This window comes from Caloenas nicobarica, chromosome 6, assembly GCF_036013445.1.
Source record: "Caloenas nicobarica isolate bCalNic1 chromosome 6, bCalNic1.hap1, whole genome shotgun sequence".
Taxonomy (NCBI): Eukaryota; Metazoa; Chordata; class Aves; order Columbiformes; family Columbidae; genus Caloenas; species Caloenas nicobarica.
The window spans coordinates 10,155,224-10,176,256 of record NC_088250.1 but is presented as its reverse complement, the minus strand read 5'-3'; the positions used below and the strand labels follow the sequence as shown (position 1 = coordinate 10,176,256).

At 45.0% G+C, this 21,033-nt stretch overlaps 1 protein-coding gene across 9 annotated transcripts in view; it reads right to left on the bottom strand.

The window, feature by feature from the left end:
- Positions 1-21,033, bottom strand: part of ERBB4 (erb-b2 receptor tyrosine kinase 4) — a 617,927-nt gene that overhangs the window by 456,573 nt on the left and 140,321 nt on the right. The gene's annotated exons all lie outside the window — the stretch shown is intronic.

Genomic DNA, 21,033 nt, shown 5'->3' with positions numbered 1-21,033 from the left:
AAACTCCGTCCGTGATCCAGACACTCAAATGACAGCAAATTCTGCCCATCATGTCGGGCAAACTTCCTGGACTCTGTGCCTCTACCTTTTGGTCCACCTTCTGACTAGTCTGGAGTGTGTTCGAGATGGAGACCGTCTCCTCCTATACAAGGAGCTGACATCTTAGCAAAGGTGCTTCTGTGTTATTTTTAAAACAGGTAATAAATCATATTTTGAATTCCAGTGCATTCATCTTACTGGATTCCCAAAGCCCACTCTTGACTTGCTAAGCTGGCAAATGCTCCAGACAGCACAGTCACTCTCAACCATCATTAGCCATTTGCAGGGCTTGGATCTGCAATGAAGAAGAAACCCAGCCAAGGGCTTTCAGATTGCTGCTTTGCAAGGAGAAGCAAGTATTTATTTAATTTCTAGCACAGACCCCTGCAGCAAGCACACCTTGTCAGAAAGAAATGGTTGCAAGAGCAGTCACACGCTTGCTCTGTCAAAGTCTGTGCTGTGAATGTGACATGCACTCAATTTTCAAGGAACCAAATTGGCTGCGAAGGCTGAAAGCTGGGGCCTGCAGCTCAACTGGAAGGGCTGGCTGGAGCTGAAGCACTCGGATGAGGAAGCCCATATACATCACAGGTTTCCTCAGACTAATCTAGTTTTTCATAGTCACACTGCTGGGAAAACTGGACACTGCCGCCTTCTGCACAAGCTGCCAGGGGAGGCTGTGGACTTGGCCGGCTCCTCAGCACAAGTGAAATGGCACTGGTGGGGTGAGAATCAAAGAAACATCGATTTTTACCTTTGCTGCCCTGAGCGCCCTAGCAGCCATGCCCACCCCATCCCCTGACATGGTGTGCTCATGCCTCTCTCTCCCAACTGGCCTTGCTAAAAGCTATAAACAGGAGCATCCTCCTCCTTTTGGGCAGGCACAAAGGTACAGGGCAGAAAAAAACCCTCCCCTCAGCTCTTTGTAGCAGGTCCCACTGCTGCTTCCCACTACACCTCACCTCCCTAAAAATCCAGGCAGGCTTTTATAATCCACACACCCAGTACTCTGTGGCAACATAGCGCACAACTAATAAAAGAAAAATGTTTTAATTAACTTTTTACGACTTATGGAAAACCATCTGCGTAATTTTGCAGCATTTCCTTTTAATCCCACTGACAGAATTACGTTCATCCGCCTGAAACACCGCATTTGTTGTGACTATCACAAGACCTCATTTGGTGGACGTCACAGCCCATTACCCGTTTTTAATAGCAGGGCAACGTCTCTGCGGTTTGCGTGTGCTGCGGCAGATTGCTGCCCTGCAGCAGATTGCTGCCCTGCAGCTGCGGGGAGCAGCCCCTGCCCCACCGCTGTCCCACAGACCCCGCTTGGCAGCACCAAGCAGCAGAGAATAAGAGGTTTTGCTTGTACAGCTGGGTACAGGCGTTTTCGAGCTACATCCGTGCCTCTCCGACGCTCTGTTCCTTTGGGCGGCTGATTACACCCGCGCAAAAGGAGGTTCCAGCGTTTTATACCCATCCACTTTTGACAAACGCTGAGGAGCACACTGGGACCACAGCAGCCTGGCACATACCTGAACACGTTTGGACCCTGCTGAGCCTCATCAACACCCCGTGGATCAGGGCAGGACCCCAGGGGAGGGCTGCAAGCCTGTTCCCTGCACAGGGTCTCGCTGGCCCCCGCTGCCCTGCTCCAGGGAGCCAGGGCACCCCCTTCCTCCCCACTCTCCCTCCTCTGCCGGTCCCTTTTTTGTGTACCGAGGGCACGAGTGCTCCGACGCTGTATTTGCACAGCCCTCAGCACTATGTGTCCCTGCAGCACAAGTAATCTTGTCATAACAGTTCAAGAACGGGGCTGCCTCTGCTCCCGTCCGCTCTCCTACTAAAAAGGCTTCGCGCCCTGATGTAGCAGAACTACCTTTAAGGGGCTGCTCTTAATTTCACAGTCTTCTGTTGGGTTTTTTTACTTTTCAAGTGACTAAGAGCAAGACAATAGTTTTGAAACTGTATTAATAGGGCAATCGGACAGAATCAATCCACCTGCTACTCCAGGAGGCATTTTTGAGAATCGTTAAACACGGGGAAGGCAAAATTACCACTGCTAGAAGTCCAAGCATCAGCTGACAGAGGGAAAAAAATAAACAAAAAATGCCGTGGGGTTCGGCAGGTTCTGCCTGTCCCTGGGCTCCCAGGCAGCTCCTCAGTGTGTGCCTGGCACCCTCTGATCGGCCTCACGGTATCTCTGTCTGCTTGTCAGAGTAAATATCGGGATGATTTTTTCAAATGTCTGTCTCCTCCGCTTGCATAACCACACAGGGGCTTACCCACCAACAATTAGGTAGTTGTCGCAGCATGTAAACCTTTGAAATGCAGATTTCTTGGGAAAGCGAGGGCTGTCTTTTTTTCTCTTTCTACAAATCCAAATGCTGTCGGAATGGCATGTCACAAAAATCAGTGATAAAAAATTCATAACAACCCCTCCAGGCTAGAAGAGTGGCTGCTTATTGTATTTACTAAGCCACTGTCTGGGAGCCCGAAGCCTGATTTCACACCAATCCACTCATTAAACACCGACAGATCAACATTGTACAGATTAGGCTGAAATACAGACAGCAGCACTGGATCTGCCTGCAGAGATCACCACACAAAGGAAACAAAGCCCCTATGGGTTTTTTTCCTTAAAAAAAAAATCATGGTTTTAGCAGTACCAATAAGCACCTTGCTCCTCCTTGCTGTGCTCTCCCTCACCTGCCCTGCTCTGCCAGGTTTTGCTGGCTCAGTCCCCTCTGCTGAAGGATCAACAGCCTGAACCAAAGCCTGCAGGTGACAGTATCAGAGCCAGCTGGGGACACCACCGAGTGGCACGTGTCACTGATTTTTCACAAATCCACAATCTCATTTATTCCGTGACTCTCTCACAGAAAAACCACAACATACTATTGACTGCTAAGTGGTTTAAGTTGTTTCTGTTCCTAAAGAGGAAGGGCTCCTCACTGAAAGATGAGAATGGTGTGGTTTCCCCCGGTATGTTTTCTCCATCTTAACAAGTTTACAAAGGAAAGGTTAAAGCTAATATCAGAGATACCAATTGCTCAAAATCATGATTTGATAGGGAGAGATTACCACCCTGAAATGGCTAATTTAAAAGGAGGCAGCTAAAAGCTATGCTTAAACCCTGGAAAGTCTTTCAGAATATATGGTATCTCTACAATGACAATGTGCTGGTTTGATTGTGGTGGCTTTTTGTTTTGGTTTCGTTGCTTGTTTGGTGTTTGTTTGTTTGTTTATAATAGCCTCAGCTTGAAACTACTCAGTTAAAGGTATGAAGATGTCAGCACTTGGATGTTTTTGTTCACTTTTCTGTGCTTTTAAAGTGCAGTGAGTTTTTTGAGTGGCTTGTTTTGGGGTTTTTTTGGTGTGCGGGGGGGGGGGGTGTTTTTTGTTTGTTTTTGTTGTTGTTGTTTGTGGGGTTTTGTTGTTGTTTGGTTTTGGTTTTTTGTTTTTCCCCTTCATGTTGCTGCCTGGAAGAACACAAAAAGCAGAAGGCAAACTAGCTTGGCCAAGTCGCTTACACAGAGAACAGCAAGGCTTCCTATGCCCAAGGATCTCCAGGGCCCTGGTGTCCCTGCTTGCATGGAGTCTCTTCGCAAACCACAACCAGCTCAATGGCAGAAAGTGACTCCGAGTGCTAAAAAGTGAGAAGGGTCAATAAAATAAAAGTATTTATCATCAAGAGTCTATTTTCTTATTAAAAGTGTCAGTTTTTGTTTGGTAATGTACAGAGCATCTTCGGGGTGGCAAAACATCCACAACAAACTGATCTCTGAATTGCCCACATCTCCAGTATTTCTAGCAGCTGCAACAGCAGCCAGTTTGCAGAGCAACTTTGTGCAGGATCTATTTACCTTTGCAACACTTCTCAAGCCTCCATTCCCACAGCAGCTCGACAGCTCAGTCCCTAAAGCACTGCTGTACTGTCCCCTCCAGCACAGTACGGGGCTGCCCGTTCTCCTTTGGTCAACGAAAGCCCAGAAAGGCTTTGCAGCTTGCGCAAAACTCTAGATTTGTCCTTCCAGCTTCCAAGCTTGAAACCAGCTGAACGCTGTAAACAAATGCCATGGCCAATCCTCGGCCATTCACAACCAGCAGCGCCCTCTTGATCCGCTGTAAACTGCAGTATTTAAACATGCCAAGGACAGGGCACTTGGTACCCAAGATGCAAGATCAGGCCTCTCTTGCATAACTTCCTAGTCCTGCATGTCTTTGCTCGTGCCAAGTGGAGAAAAGGAGCAGTTATTTCCATTGCAATAACAGTTACACGTTTGATGCCGGATCATGGCTCTTTTGCGTCAGGCACACCCCACTCAAACGCACATATACACACGCAAAGTCCTTCCTTAAAATGCTTGAAGCTTAATTATTGGACTAAGGAGCTGTAAGCAAGACCTTGATGTGAATGGATTAGTCCCTTGAAGAAAAATCTGCCACATCAGGCATTACTACTGAAACCTGCAATACAGCCCAAGAGAGACAATGCAACAGAAGTCTCCTGTCATAAAAATAAATAGATCAATGAACGCTTCAAAGAGCACAATAAAAGCAGAGTGATAATCCAGGTTTCCTAGAAACCCATCTCAGAGCGCAGCGCTGGCAGAAGCGTTTCACACGGCCACGTGGCGGCCTGGATCTAAGCGCCCTCCCAAAGGGGGCACCCCCAAGGGGCCGAATCCCCCCACCTCTCCCAGGAGAGGGGCTGGCAGCCCTGCCTGGCTCTCTGCAAAGCCTCATCCTAGCAGCTCCTGTCCTCCCGGTAAGCTTCTGGTGCAGCTTTTGAAAGAGGAAAGGAAAGGATGCACCACGAGTAAACAAAGGGTTTGTTCCAGCCCTTCTTGCCACTCTTCCCCCCAACAAAATTTCTCTGAAAACCAGGAACAGCAGCTGTCCTCTGGAAACGTTCAGCAGCAATCTGCCTCATTTCACAAAAAAGCTCAAGCCTTTTGATTTGCAGCACTTTCTGGGTATAGGCAAAAGCATTTTACGCAGAGGAGTTGTTCTTTTTCAGACTTGGATTTCTATAATAAAATGCTCTAAGCATTAAAACAAACAAAAAACAAACAAAAAACCACACACACACACACACAAAACACAACAACAACAAAACCTCACACACAAACACACACCAAACCAAAAAACCACCACGAAAAGACAATGCCCACATTGCTTTCAGCTGCACAACTGAGGCCGTAGCTGAAAGGAGAGAAAGACTCCACCTGTCTCGAGTCCCCATCTCAGGCACCACTCGCACACCAGATGAGCTTTTGTGAAGAACAGATCTACCCTTCCCACATGTTTCACAGCCTTTGGGCTAGCGATGGACATCTGGCATCATCTGAAAGAGCAGAGAAAGGACAAGATTCATCTCCTCCTTGGTAGCAAGGACATCAGTTGCTTGCTGGGTATTAAAATGAAAGACCTCCATGTACTGCCAGAGGTAAAAACCCTATTTATCTGTTGGAGACTTCAGCCTCCAGATCCTCCTCCTTCCCTAATGGTATTTGTTTCCAGATTTGTGCTTGTCTGAAGAGGTGTGAAACAGAACTCATTATCAAGATAAATGACCTAAACCACAAGCCTACACAAGTGACAAAAGCAAAGGTTACACAGCACTGTACAGATCCAGAGACTCCAATGCACAAATCCAGGTTAATCTACCATGTAAGAGAACTTGGTGGCAAAGTCCCAAATGGTTACACCTCTGATGCAGAAGAAAGCTTGACATGGGATCTTACAAGCTGGCTCATGAGAAGCAGCCCTGCGACATTTACAACAAAGCCCTTCTGTACCATTTCCAGGGTGGATAAAAGCAGACAAGACGTGCTGAGGTTCATATCCACTGTGCTCAGGTTCAGCAGAGGCAGCATTTCACCATCCCAGCCCCGGGCTGTCTAATTAAGTGTAACCATGTGCTGCACCAAGTCCCTGTTGTGCAGCTTCAAGAAATGCAGGACTGCCTGGCTTTTGAACATCTCACTTTTTTCAAATCAAGCTGCTCATGTTTTTAGGACAGCAGAGATACTATTGATTCAGTAACCCAGGATTTCTGGAGCCACTGCTGAGGTTTACTTTTATTTGCCCTGAGAAAGAAAAGAGCACATACAGTGACACCACCAGAAGGAAAGAAGCCAAGTTCTCCCAACTCCACAGTGAGGGAAACATCGAGTACAACATAAAGCATTTTCAAAGTTTTCTGCAATTTTTCCCCACACTTGCTGCTCCTACAATTGTATTTCAAGTCTGGAGCAAACTCTCCAGCAAACTTCCATTTCCCCCTTGAGCCATCCCAACCCATGCTTTTTGGTGCAGGTTGGAATCTCCTACTGCACAGGCTTTGCCCCCTGCTACATCTGAAGAAGGATATTTTCCTCAGACACAGCAAAGGCCTGGCTTGCCATCAAGCTTTGGGTAAGGACTGTGGTCAGGTTAAGGTGGTTCGTATTTCCTCTGCAGTGGCTCACCATCCCTTAGTCACAGGAGGAATGAAATAAACTCAAATCACCATTTTATCTTACAAGTCAATGGAGCTCTAAATTGCCTTTAAATCTGAGGTCTAGTGTACCCTCTGCAGCAAACAGGCGTCTCACAGCATCTGCAGGGTCTAGAGAAAAACTGTGCTCCTGCTTGCTTCCCAGGTCAGCCTACTAGTATTAATATCCCAACTTCAGCTCAGCTCGGCCTCCCTTCAAGAGTCTCTCTTACCTCCTACTCCTTCTACAAGAGCTCAGAAATTTCCTCACCGATCGCCCTTCCTGAGGGCCCCCAAGCCCAGCTGCAGCAGAAAGAGTGAATAACTACTGCTACAGCTCCTTGCTGCTGAAGCACGAACCTTTGTGCTGAGGTCTCCCAGAGTGTGTTTTGGCAGGACGGAGAGGAAGGCTGGTTGTGTCTTGCACCAGGGCTGTACCACGGTCAGCCCTGAAAATCAGGCACGCTCGACCTTCTTCTTTCCAGTAGCCTCCTCCCAGTGACAGGGCTATGGATGTGGGAGGCTCCCAGCCATCTTTCATCCTAATGAGATCAATAAAACCAGCAGCCACAGCCAACGACACGGAATAAGTAGGTACGACATGCATGTAGTTGGGATTTGCACATACCAGCAAAGCACACAGGTGGAAAATAACTTGTGACCACTGACACATCACCTCCTAAATCCTGTATCCGAACACAAAACGGGACAACTGATGCACAGGCTTTACTCTGAGGAAGCCCCACTTTTCTTGGACCCCCAGGAGAGGTGGTGGCCCCCCCACCCCGGATGGTGGGTACTGCTATTTCCCTATGTTGAACCGCAGCATCTAGAGACGAGGGACCTCAGAGAACAGGTCTGCCCTTCTTGACCAATTTCTGCAAACATCTGTGCATTAAAAATGAGCACAAGCTCAGAGTGAGCAATTCACAGCCCTGATCTACAAATACCAGTTCAGCTGGATGCCGCTGGGCATGGTGGACGCAAGAGATAAATACATGCTTACATGCAGTTTGGGCAAATGTAGTTGGAGAAAGGGGATTTGGGCTAAACACTGGCTTCTGGGGAGTATCCAAGTGGATCCAGGGCTGACTCCTGTCTGCAATGGAACACTGGGCTAGTTGGGACTCAGCATAGGAAACAGTCTGTAGAAGGCAGTCCCTAAACCATGAAAAAAAAAAATCTAGACATAATCCAGCCCTTCTTTTGTTTTTCTCTGTATGTGCTCTTATTTGGCATGAAGGCAATGACATTCCCATGGTCAAGTCCTGCAGGAATTAGGTAAATGCAAATCTTTTGATTTGCTAGTTGTTCTAGTGAGTTGAAGCGCTGATTATCACTGCTGGAATTCCATGTATTTCCCTGCCAGGTCTAGTTATTAAAGAAATCTTACACATTTGATGAAGGATTTTCCCTCCACACCAGAAAAGATGAAATCCTCTTTGTGGCTCATGTCGTTTACATGTCTAATCTGTTCAGTTCTGCCCATCAGCTCAGCCCAGCATGCCCATTAAAGCTGAAACTCCTGGTCAGAATAGCCAGACTAAATGCAATATTTATGATTTGGAAAATTCAGATTTCAAACTGATGGCTTTCCTGGAGACTCTTTTTCTTGTTTGTTTAGATACACAGTAAGACACACAGCTTCAGTTTATATTTTGCTGCTTGCCATTTCTGGTTTTGCTGCAAATTAAAACAAAAAAAAAAGCAGTAAGAAAAACAGTGTTCAGTCTCCTTACATCACATGTGATTAAAATGTTGGCTAGAATAGTGCTGGGATGTGATTTTTATATTCAGTATTATTCTTTTGAATGAAACTATATAATTGAGGGTAATCCATGGCATGCGTTGTTATTTTATTTTGCTTCACCCACTGGGAAGAGTGCTCATCATGGCAAAGTGCCAGTGAAAACACCATAAAAACCAGCTCCCAGGTAACCTGATCGAGCCTTCTTGGTAACACTCAGGACGTGCCTCCAGTCAGGGCTCAGTGAAGGATTTAGAATAATTATTTCAAAGTATTTGATGGAAGAATGGAAAAGAGAGAGAGAGAGAATAAATAGTGTGTGTTAATAAATGAGGAACCACAACTCTTATAACAATGTTCTCCATTACAGACCCTGTCTAGGTGGGTTGTGTGTTACCAGGATGTTTGTGTACCTATTTAATCAGACACAAGCATAGACTGATGTCTAGTCAATGCATTTGCCAATAACTTTAAATGCCTTGCTGAATCAGAGCCTGCCCAAGAAAGAAGTTTCTCAGGAGAAAAGAATCACGCGGTTGAAGACCACCTCACGTTGCATTTGAAAATCAAAGCTTTATGGTCAATGCAGTTACTCAAATATTTTCCAAACGCTCACCACCACAACCCTAGTGCTCTTTTAATGGGTTTGTGAGGTGTATTTGTTCTATTATGTATCCTCTACCTGCTAAACAGACAGAATAATGCAAAAAAGTATCCTGGCATGATTTATTGATTCATCATCCCTACTTCAAACTGTTCAGTGAATGCTACAGGACCAACCACACGAATGTATCTCGCATTTCTTTCCTCCTGGCAGGGATGCCCCCAGGAAGGCCGTATGTTCACATGAAGAGCAAGGGGCCCGGGGCAGCACCCAGCAGCACCTCCTGGAGCACCCAGCAGCACACGGGTGCAGCTGCAGCTCCATCTCGCACTTAACAGGAGGTGAGACCACACACAGGTCTCAGCTGGCAGTTGCCTCAAAGTACCTCCCGTGCTCCACATCTGAACCCCCATTTACTTCCCCCGCACAAAGCTCCTCATTCTGTCCCAAAGCAAGGATGGTGGTACCAGTTTTCAGCACACAAAGGTCTCTCCCTCAATCTAGACAAGAAGTCTGCGGGAGAATACATTACCGTTCCCATATCTACCTGTCACAGAGAAAAGCACCGGAGCTATTCTGGAAGGTAATTGCAAAGGTTGTATCTTTACTAAAAGAAACGCTGCCTTCTAGAAATAAAGCCAAAAATTCTGGTTACAGACTGACCACTGCAGGCTTAAAACACCAAAAGAGTGAGTCGTCCGTCCTGGTCCTGTCCTGAGGGAGGCTGCAACAACTATCAGCATTTACTGGAACACAATGTTCCAAAAATGACAGCAGCAAGGAGGACTTTAACAAAATTTAAATAATGTTTGTTTTCAGGAATTGTAACTCAGCCAAATACCCCCTAAATGGTTAAAATTTCTTAAGCCCTGGAGCATTTTATGAAGCTATGTTATTGCAAGCATTTTGTTATTTCATTAACTTTATTAATAATTAGCCATTTTACTGAGATGCAGAAAGGACAGAAAACAAAGGCCAAAAACTTGAAACTACCTTAAACCAGGCAATATTCTTTCTAAAATGGTAGCCGTGGTGAGGAATGTGGACAAAGCTGAACTACAGAATATTCTGATGTGCCCTTCAGAAATAGCCACAAAACTCCCCCACAGAAATCCCGCAACACATTGCCACTTAGGAGAACAGTATTTGCTAACATGGGCCACCTGGCAGACCTCATGTTTTAATGGCGTGAGGAGCACCCAGCTAACAGGCAGAGTGTGTGCAGAGCCACGTGGGACGAGTGCTGTACCCCTGGGGGGAGCTGCTGCTGAACCCCGCTTTCGGCTCTGGGAGAAGCCCAGCTCAGCGCCCTCGGATGAACACGCATCTCGGGAACACACAAGGAGCAAACACCAGGTGAAGCTTGTCCACACGCCAGATATGAATAGCAAAACCAAGCTACATTGCTTTGCATTAATGCCGCCTGCTTTTTCTTTTTTTAAATGAAAACCAACGCTCATCAAGTGCCTGACTCCCACGGACATGCACAGGCTGACTACCCTCATCCCCACGAAGAGCCCAACATTTTCTGCACATCAAAACCAACTTGGTAGCTACAAGGCTCATGCGACGTCCCATCACACACAACTGAAACACTCTGTGTTTCTTCCCCTCCCTCATAGTACTAAAAACATACACTGAAAATCAGCTTGCTCAGTAGATAATTTCCTTTAACAACCAGACCGAGGTCCATAAATTACAGAATCACAACAAAAAGATCAATAGGTCCATTGAGGTAGGGGAGTGGGAGGAGTAACACTTCTCCCAACGTATTATCAATATTCAGACAAATTAGCATTGCATGCTTCAGCAAGACCGGCTCTATATGCAAGAAGCAGAACATGACACATTGATTTTGAAGCTCCTGGTCTGGTGCAAGAGAGGTCATGTCTACTTCTGGATATCTCTCCTCTACACAGTGCAATGCCTTCTGAATGCAACAGGTAGGAAAAAAACCCCACACATATACTGAGGAAATTAAATCCATTATAGTATTTATGTAGCAGTATCATGACTTATTCTGGAAGGCTTGCAAAGAGCTAAATGTCAAAAACATCTCTCCTTGGAAATTAATATTCTATCAGGTATTAAAGCACACATAAGCTGTATACAGTAACTCCCCCTGCGCTTATCAGCAGCATTAATCATAAGGCACGGATGACAAAAATTTCCCTACAAATAAAGCAAAGCAAGCAAGTGCTGCTCATGATTTGTTTTGACACAACTGCATTGTTGAACATTTGCCATTGTGCTTTTGTACGACGAGGCATTTAGCACTCGGCGCACCGGGCTCGCGTACCCCCGCCTTCTCTCCCTGACATTACACTGCTGTTCAATGGGAAGCGAGCACTCCCAACAAAATGTTTAATTTGCAGGCATGCACGATTCCCTTTTTCATTATCCATCTCCCCACACAATAAAATCCAGCTGATGCTGAACTCTACAAGTGCTGCCAAGTCAAACTGCAGGCAAAGGTTCATTTAGAGGTGTAGAAAGACCTCTGAAATTTTCATTTATTGGATTCTGCTGCCAATCACATTAATTCCAACACAAATGTCAAAATAAGATTAAAAATAAGTTTCCTGATTAAAGGACTGAGCAACAAGGAAGGCTTTATACATATAGCTTTTTAAAAAAGGTCAGTTTAAATGAAGTAACTCCCTTTTCTGCATCTGCAGGCAAATGCAAACTTTTGAAAACAAGCGGTAATTATTTAGCCCAGACAAATCAGCAAGAACTCAGTACCAACATCAGCTGCTTCTGGTAACTCCAGTCCCAGACAAGAACTTTTCTGCAGCATTTCATTCGGTCTCACTAAAACCAAACAGAAGCAAATATCTGTCTTCCCAAGCAGATATTTACTTTGTACATCTTTCACACCCCAAATCCACCAACATCAAACCCTTAAACGTTTAATGCTGAGCTCTACTTTTGATACACACATGGCCGACCAAACACAAGCTGGGGACTTTGACAAACAGGCGGCAACTGGACTCATTAGCTCGGTGGAATGGGCACCCACCACGCAGCCCACTGAAACTCGAGAGGAAGGAAACAGAAAGGGGACGAGTCTCTTTTGCTGGCAATTTACCAAGTCCAGCATGCTCCCGACATTTTACTTATACCAGAAATTACCCTTTTTTTGTTATTTTGAATCCAATTTTTTAATGAGCTTTTGTTATTTTTAGCATATATTGGGTTACTGCCTTTGTAACCGGGAAAACACATGAAAAATCTATTCTTGAGCACAGACTGCGTGGCCCTATGCCAGTAAAATCTGCAAGATACAGCCTGTAAACCAAGCCCACCACGCATACAGAGTGTAAATAAGAAGTAGAAGCATTTTTTCAGATACGTAGATGCATATATTTGCTTTGTGTTTTATTATTCATGGCTTTCATTTTATGACTGCGTTAATAGATATTCCCTCCTGAAAAAGACATTTTAGTAAGGTCGACCCGGGAAGTGCTACAATTAAGACAGCACATCCAGCCACCACCTCTTCCTCTTCTGCACATATGTTCTGATGCCCTCTCTGCTAATAATATCAAACCCATTTATAGGATTCATTTTCTTCCTCTGCAAGCAGGCGTTGCCCTAACCCAGGTCTGCACAGGGAAATGATCCACAGCTGCTCAGTTTTCTCAGATGTACGTGACCTCTCTGCAAGCACAGAAGTCCCCTTTTCATCTGCCAGCCTGCAGACAAAAGCGGGTAGACACAGATCTCTCTGGCATACAGAGTGCCTAACCAAGCACTTCTGAAGTGACATCTCTCGGCAGCTCTGAGGGCCAGTGATTGCACGTCACGCCCGAGATTTGGCTCCTGTTCCTCACTGTGCCTTCTCAGGCTTTCTGTGCTTGAACCTCAGCTCGGGAATGTGGGAAGACAATGGAGGAGAAGAGGCTTCTTAGGCCACGTGAAACATCTGGACCTTGCACCAAAAATAACTTGCATTTGCATGAATAACTTGCACAAAGTCACAAACGACTTTCCCAGCTCTGAATAGCTAGTTTGAATAAAACCGAAGGCCCTTGAGTCCTCTGGGCAAGTCCCCTGCAGGACACATCATCAGGCTGCTCAATCTGCCTCACATTTTTCCAGCTCACGCAGGAACCTGCCAGGACTCCTCTTCCCAGAGCTCCTAATGGGAAACCATTCCAGAGCTTCGCTCTCTAGCCAGTTAAAAGCCCTCCTTTATTTCCCAGCTTAAACTGAATCACGAGTACCTTAAAAATTATTTTTCTTGTCATAAGTATTTCTTTCTTATACAGCTCTTACTTTACAATACAAGTGAAATGAGATTTATGCTACCAAAGAAGATGACAAACTGTTCATAGAAAATACAAAAAGGAAGCTTCTATTCGGGTGCAAAATTCCCATCCAAGTAAAAGGTATGGTTGAGTCAGCTCTTTAAAAAAAATCACATGCCAGAAGAGCAACTCTGGTCTCCTCAGAGAAGTTAACAGCAATACTCTGGCCCTGATTTGAGATCACTAAGTTGTTCACGGGCTGAGGGCTCACTCTCAGTACCAGGGTGAATTGTGAATTAAACCAGCCTCTGAAGACTGTACAGTGCCATCCCTACCCAAAATAGACGTGGCATCTTGCATCCACATCACGAATCCTGCTGCCTCTGCTCCTCCCCAGCCTGCTCAAAATTAACTCCCTTCTTCCCTCCCTCTTACCCATGTACAGCAAGGATCAAAGCAGGTCATCATCCAGACTTATCAAGGGAAAAGAAAGCTACCTATGTTGCAGCTGCACAAAAATGCCTCATGAAGTTCCAAGCCATTCAACAAAAAAACTCTGCATTAAACTGTCTGACTGATCAATTGCTGTCTTTGCCAATTTAAGTAAAAACAGAGTTCCTCTATCTTGTAATATAATGATAACAGTGAACCACAGGGGCTTGAGCAACTCTTAACTTCTCTCACCTTCATATCCTATCTTACAGTAACCACTGAAGCAGCATTTACTATAGAGGACACACAGAGCCATTGTGCTAATCGGTCCCTGCAGACCTTATGGTACACTTTGCTGCAAAAGCAATTTTCATTTTTTAACTCCAACACCCTCTAAGTGAACAACGCATTTTCAAAATCATCTCACAGCTCAAAAGACTCAAAGCCGGTGGCCTTTCCACTTCCTTCCTTCCCACCACCCCCCGCTTTTCCTTAAGTTTGGCACATCTTTCACTCCAAGAGCCAAAAAAGGCCCCCATGGACTGCAGCGAGCATTTCAGCAGCTTCTCCACTGACATCTTCTCTCATTCACCCTCTTGAAATACAGACGAGGCACCAGAAAAGAGGTTGACTTTATCTCCAGGGGGTTTGGGTAGCAGGGAGAGAAGTTCCTATTTGTAAGGGCAAGAAGCTCTGAAGGACCTGGCTAACATGGGAATGTTGTGGTGGGCAAAGAGGCAGACCCACCAGTTTGCTCACAAGCTTTTTGACACAGAAAGAAAATTTCAGTTGAAAAGGAATAATTTTCTTATTTTAAACATGCAATTACTGCACTCAATCAAAGCAAGAAATTAGTTGGGTGAACATAGAACCCCCACAAGACTGAAAATTTTCAGTGAAAAATAATGGTGTTTTAAAGCACATCTGTCCACACCGCATTTGCGCTTTAAACATTTTGGTTTCTTCCAAAACAAGACACTGCACTATTTCCCTTTCATTTTACAACCACTCTTGCTAGCCTTTTTCCTCCCCCCATTCCTTTGCTTCTGAGAAATGCAGGTAGGTCAGGCACCAAAGTCAATGTTTTTGCTTCAGTCTTCCTCCAGGGGCCATCAGGACAGATGCTCACGTACTTATCAATAGTCCTCGCAGTAAAGTGAAGAATTATGACAAGAACAACATATCCAGCCCAAATTTCTGGTAGTCAGGGACAGGGGTCTGGCTTCTGTGGGGATATGGTCATCTAAGCCTGTTTGTACATGTTTTTGCAATAATGTCATTCACGGAAACAAGAAAGTGGCATTTCTCCTTGTCTAGCAGACAAACAAAACAAAGTTGAAATTCAGGCTGTGCAGGAACATATTAGTTTCCCCTTAATGAAATTCACTTTTTAAAATAAATCTTTTCCCACTAAGACAAGCTGATATCACAAGACCTTCCATGCTCCAAACTGTGCCATTAGGGCTGGATTTGTCATAGCCATGTTATCTCATAGGCATTTTAGAAGAAGTCATAGGTGTGCTTCCTACTGTGGTGACAGGAGCTATTTTCACTAAAATGGTGTGATAAAGCAACAGCACAGATCACTGCTAGATACCACATTTCCAGTTACCATGTCTGGGAGCAACTAGTCAACTCTACTGCAGACAGGAGGTTGCACTGGAATTATGCTGACAGGAGACTGAACCTAAACAGAGGTGATAACACTATTTTCAAAACGCTTTAAGTTGCCTATGCACACACTGCAGTTCAATTTAAAACAATATCTAAGGGTTAAAAAAATAAGTGTTCCTTGGACAATCAACTATAGGAAGTCTATTGGCTAAACAAAGCTTAAAAAAGAAAATATTTATTTTTTGTTAATAGAATGACAGCAGTAATTCCCATGTTACTGATAATTGCTAACATCCTATGCCTACCTTATTGACCCAAGGCTTAGATGCCAAAGTGACAGATACCTGGTCTGTGCCTTGGAGCCACCAATAGTCAATGGAGTAACCAGTAAGCAATTCACAGTCTACATGGGAAAATCTTCAGCAACTTTAGTTTCAGACCAAATAGATTAGCTTTGGTATATTTTGAAAAACTAAAGTTCTGCGCTGTCTAAAAGGTCAGATGTGTACCACCTGCGCTTTTCCTCCTAGTAGGAAAAGACCACAGGTTACATGTGGCAGTTAATTATCTACGGCACGGGAAATGGGGCAGGGATCCCCAGACCCTGGCAAGCCCTGTGATGCCGGTAGGTACAACAGGACACCTGGCCAGAGTTCTCCTCGCAGTAACGTTGACAAGGGAGAAGCCCCCATCAGCACGTCACACTTCCACACTCCCTCCTGTTTGAACCTCAGCCACCAAGAGACTCCCTCTTCTTCACGGAGGGTTCTGGCCAGCACCACAAGCACATGGGTGCCCTAAGTCAGCAGCTCTGCGTACAACGCGGGAAAAAATTCAATTATTCTCATTACCTCTTCATCGGGTCCTTTGTCCTTGCTTAGTGGGCTTGGAGGAGGGTTGGCCACGTGTGGTATTCAGAGCACAACTGCTTTGCTCTGGCTGGCTTTCTGTGCCTCACATAATGCACTTCTTTATGAAGAATACTACTTCTTTACAAAACATTCTTATAAGTTCTAAGAAGTAAAGGGAGTAATTTAGCCCTGGTTGCAAAAATTGTTAAGACCGGACTGGTACTCAGAGCATGCAACCAACAGATAAGTTGTGTCATCTACAATACTCAAGTTTCATATACTGCTGGAAAAAGTAAGAGTGAGCCAACGGAGCACACTTCAGGTAGCTGCTACCCAACTGTACCAGATAATTAGTTTCTCTTTTCTCATGGTGAAGTTTGAGACTCCCTCATGCCCGGTACAGCTAATACGCCCAGCTGCTCCAACACAAGCCTTGTTCAGTCCCTTTGGAGGCATTTATTTTTATGGGTAGACAGAAATTAAAACTGGTGCATCAGTTAGTCCTGATTATCTCAAAATTCTCCTCCCTGGAAAGCCAGCAGAGGATGCACAGATAAGAAACAAAAGTCGCTTTCAATGTGGTCATAAAGCATGAAATAAATAAAATGGAAATCAAGGCCAGCCTTTTCCAGGCTGCTAAACTGAACCTGCACATGGAAAGAAACAAACATCCAACAACTATTTCTCATAATCTCCTAGATGTAGGAGGAAACAGTTCCCTGCCCCTTTGCAGGATGTAAAGCTGTCACTGGCACACTGCTGCAGGACTCCGCTGTCCTCTCTCCCCTTCCCAGAGAGGAGGGAAGAAACATCCAAGGTTGATTGGAACCTTGGGGATCTCATGGGAGCCCCTTGTCAACAGGCTCCCCAAACGCTGACTCTGCAGTAGGGGATTTTTAGCTTCCAAAGCAAAAATAAATATAAATAAATAAATAAGCAGGAGAAAAACCCAAGCTTTCAGCCTTTCCCATTGCAGACCCGGTGACACATGAGGGCATGTGCATTTACACCATTAAAAGGAAGCACCTGACATCCATGCCCTGCAGAGCATCCCAAAAATGATGGTCCTGCCAGCAAACCCTGCTCCATCAAAGCCTGCAGCGCTGAAGAGCTACACCAACCCCCTTCCCAGCCCCCTCAGCCCTCACTCCCAGGCAGGCTCCTTTTCTCTGTAATTTTTTTGTTTTCACTATTTATTTAATTAAATTTCTTAGAAAAGCTAGGTCATAAGCCATCTGATGACTTTGTAAATGCAAAGGGCCAATGTTGTGGAACAGACAATCTAATGACATAGTGTTTAGTGTTCCCTAAAGCGGGAGACAGATGAAGAGAAACGGTGAACCGGCAACCTTAGCATAATTAAGACAAGCCTGAGTGCTTGCTGTAGTGCCATTACATTAATCTCACATCGGTGGCACCTGGCTAAAATTTATGAGATATGTAAAAAGGGCCTTTCTGACTGACCTTGATAAGACAGTGTTATTTATCACGTGAGGGAACAGGCAAGGATGCGAGGTGGGAGGGGGTGGACAAGAAACGAGCTAGGAGGAAGATGAGAAGCCATGGACTAAAATCTGCTTACACCTGAAATTTTAAACAAGAGTACGCCTGTACAGTAGTTGTATCTGGCAACTATAATCAATCAATAAAATTTTGTATTACTAGAACACCACAGAAGATAACAGTGGAGCAATGCTCAGCCTTGTGAAGTCGAAACTCAAAGCGTGCAGATTTTTCAAACTGGCAGATTTTTACATCCAAGAATTTACTCTTACTTTTCAAAGTTCTCCTACCATGAAATAAAATGAAACTCTGATATAAAATAGTGACCTCGTGTTGTGAAAATATCTCTGCACTAAAATTATATAGTGTTTGTAACAGGACAAAATGAATTAAAAATGTGATGATTTGATGCATTTCATGATGTTTTGAATGTGGCAAAAAAATGAAGAGGATGAAACTTTAGGCCAAATATTTACTTCCTGCAGAAAGAATTCGTATAAAACCTCAAAGCATTGTAATAAAACAATGTCAGAGTCCCCAGGAGCCTGTGACAGCCAGTGACTGTGGCTGCAGACACTGACTGTAGGTAAAGCTGGGCTCAAGATCTCAAAGCACCTCCCTGCCAAAACACTTCCTATCTTTCCATAAACTGAACCAGAGGTTACTTCAGTCCCGAAGGCTATCCCAGAGTGGGACAAAGATTAGATGTTATGTTTTTAGAGAAAATAACCTGTAAAACAATTGAAGGGACCTAGGCCAAACTTCTTCCTATACAGTAAAACAGAGCTTTAAAGATGGGTTCTAAAAGCCGAAGTCCACAGACACCACCATTCTTTATTTTGGCTAGTGCATTTTCAGATTTCAGAGAGGGCTGTTTAAATAAACGCTTTCAGACAAGACATTCATAAATAACAGCACGCGTTGAGAAGCTGAAGTGCAAGGAGCAGGAGTTGTTCTTCATTCTGAAGCATTTGTGAGATCCGCCACACATATGCTCTCGTACGGTCACAGCACGGAGCTGCTGATCCTACATCAAGCCAGCAAGGCGAGCGGGGGGCAAGCAAGACAAAGTATTCCTTGCACCTCAAGTTCAGAGATGGTCATTTCTCCTAAGAAACTGTCACTGGACAACTCTGGCTCTTCCTAAAAAACAGAAATTAAGACCACCAAGCTGTATTTCTGGAGCATTAATACTTTTATCTGCATTTTCCCAGCAAACGATAGCAAATCTATTTGTTGTTGTGAGAAATGCAGTTGTAGTGAAATACCCTCAGATATTTTGAGTTGCTGCTTTGCATTCTTCAGCCAAAACCCAAGAAACAAGAAAACAATTTGTCAAACGTTCTACAAGGTGGAAGGGTGTGTGATTTTTATCCTTCTGCAGTCAATCACAAGGTTGGTGACAGTTTCTAGCAAAGTAATAACACATGTTAAGGCTTCTGCTAAATTTACGCTGCACAACTAGTGTTCTCTACTTTTATAATCTATCATTATTACACCAAGAGATCTATTAGATTCACCACGTAACAAGTTTCAGCTTCTTACCTGTGGATTCCTTCTTCCCTACCATTTGAGTGTGGGCATCCTTCCCCAAATCAAATTTCTTCAGAGATATTGCCCGAGGACTTGGAAAAAGTGAGTGCATGACCACGATACCCCAGAGGCCTCCTGTCTCCACCACTCTCTGCCCATCGGTACCAGACTCACACCCCGGCTGCTCCTTAAGGAAAACCTGGGCCCATTGAAGCCTCACTGAAACCCACAAACTCACCTTTCTCTTTCCATTAGACACCAAAGAGAGGGGATCAGAAACATCCCTGTGCTTTTATTACTGGTGCCAAAATGCAGACCTTTCATTTTCAAACTATAATCAAACAAACATGAAAGTCAATGGCTTCCCACAGACCTTTGGCAAATGCAAGGATGCTGCTCTGATGCAGTAAAGGCAAAGAAACTACCTGTGTCCCATACTTGTCAGAACACTAAGCTGGAAAAAACCAGAATGCAATCCATTTCTGATGGGTAACTGCCACACCAGGCCAGATTACTTTTCCTGAAGAATGCCTTTTGCACAGATGAAATAAATAAAACAAAACCACATAATTTTGAGCCTTGCAGCAGTATTACTCCAGGGAAAGGAGAAGGTGGTAACATTTTGTGTAAATTGAACCTCTAAGCAGTGTGGATTTTTAGCATCACAATAAAACCACTAAGTTACTTAAAACCAACCAACGCAAACAAGACCACCTTCTATAGACCAGTTCATTATGAGGCACATGTCATATCCCAGTCTGTATTCTTACCAATGTAAAGGTGGTATTAAGATGTAGGGAGCAGGCAGGAGAAGAAAAATCAACTACCTGGACCCTACAAAGCTAAGGCTCTGCCCCAGATCATCTTCTGGGGAAACATGTCATTCCCAGTGACTACAGAGGTAGATGAGGCACCTCGGCTCATGGTGGTTGGACTGGCCCCAGTGAATATCTTCTTCCCGCTGTCCTTCACCCTTCAGTTTTATTCTGCATCAAAAGTGTTTTGAAAACTTCAGAGAGGAGGAGGGCACTATGTACAATCATCCTGGCCAGGAAACCATACTTCTGACAGCTGAGGGGTGCAGCTGACATCTAGAAGACACTGAAGCATCTACTTCAGTGAGTGGGGAATGACCTATTAGAGAGCAGTGTAGGGGAAAGGGACCTGGGGGTCCTGGTGGACAGCAGGATGACCATGAGCCAGCACTGTGCCCTTGCGGCCAGGAAGGCCAATGGCATCCTGGGGTGTATTAGAAAGGGGGTGGTTAGTAGGTCCAGAGAGGTTCTCCTGCCCCTCTACTCTGCCCTGGTGAGACTGCATCTGGAATATTGTGTCCAGTTCTGGGCCCCTCAGTTCAAGAAGGACAGGGAACTGCTGGAGAGAGTCCAGCGCAGGGCCACAAAGATGATTAAGGGAGTGGAGCATCTCCTTTATGAGGAAAGGCTGAGGGAGCTGGGTCTCTTTAGCTTGGAGAAGAGGAGACTGAGGGGTGACCTCATCAATGTTTATAAATATATAAAGGGTGGGTGTCACGAGGATGGAGCCAGGCTCTTCTCGGTGACAACCAACAGTAAGACAAGGGGTAATGGGTTCAAGCTGGAACACAAGAGGTTCCACTTAAATGTGAGAAGAAACTACTTCTCAGTGAGGGTGACAGAACACTGGAACAGGCTGCCCAGGGGGATTGTGGAGTCGTCTTCTCTGGAGACATTCAAAACCCGCCTGGACACCTTCCTGTGTAACCTCACCTGGGTGTTCCTGCCCTGGCAGGGGGATTGGACTGGATGATCTTTTGAGGTCCCTTCCAATCCCCGACATTCTGTGATTCTGTGAGATTGGGTAGCTGGGTGAGAGCCTGGCTTCTCTGGGACTGAAGCGTGTTGCCCTCTGCTTTCTTCCCACCTGTTTTAAGCGTAAAGGGAAGAAATGCAGGAGGATTTCCTGCAGTAGCCCTGTAGGGATGACCTGCA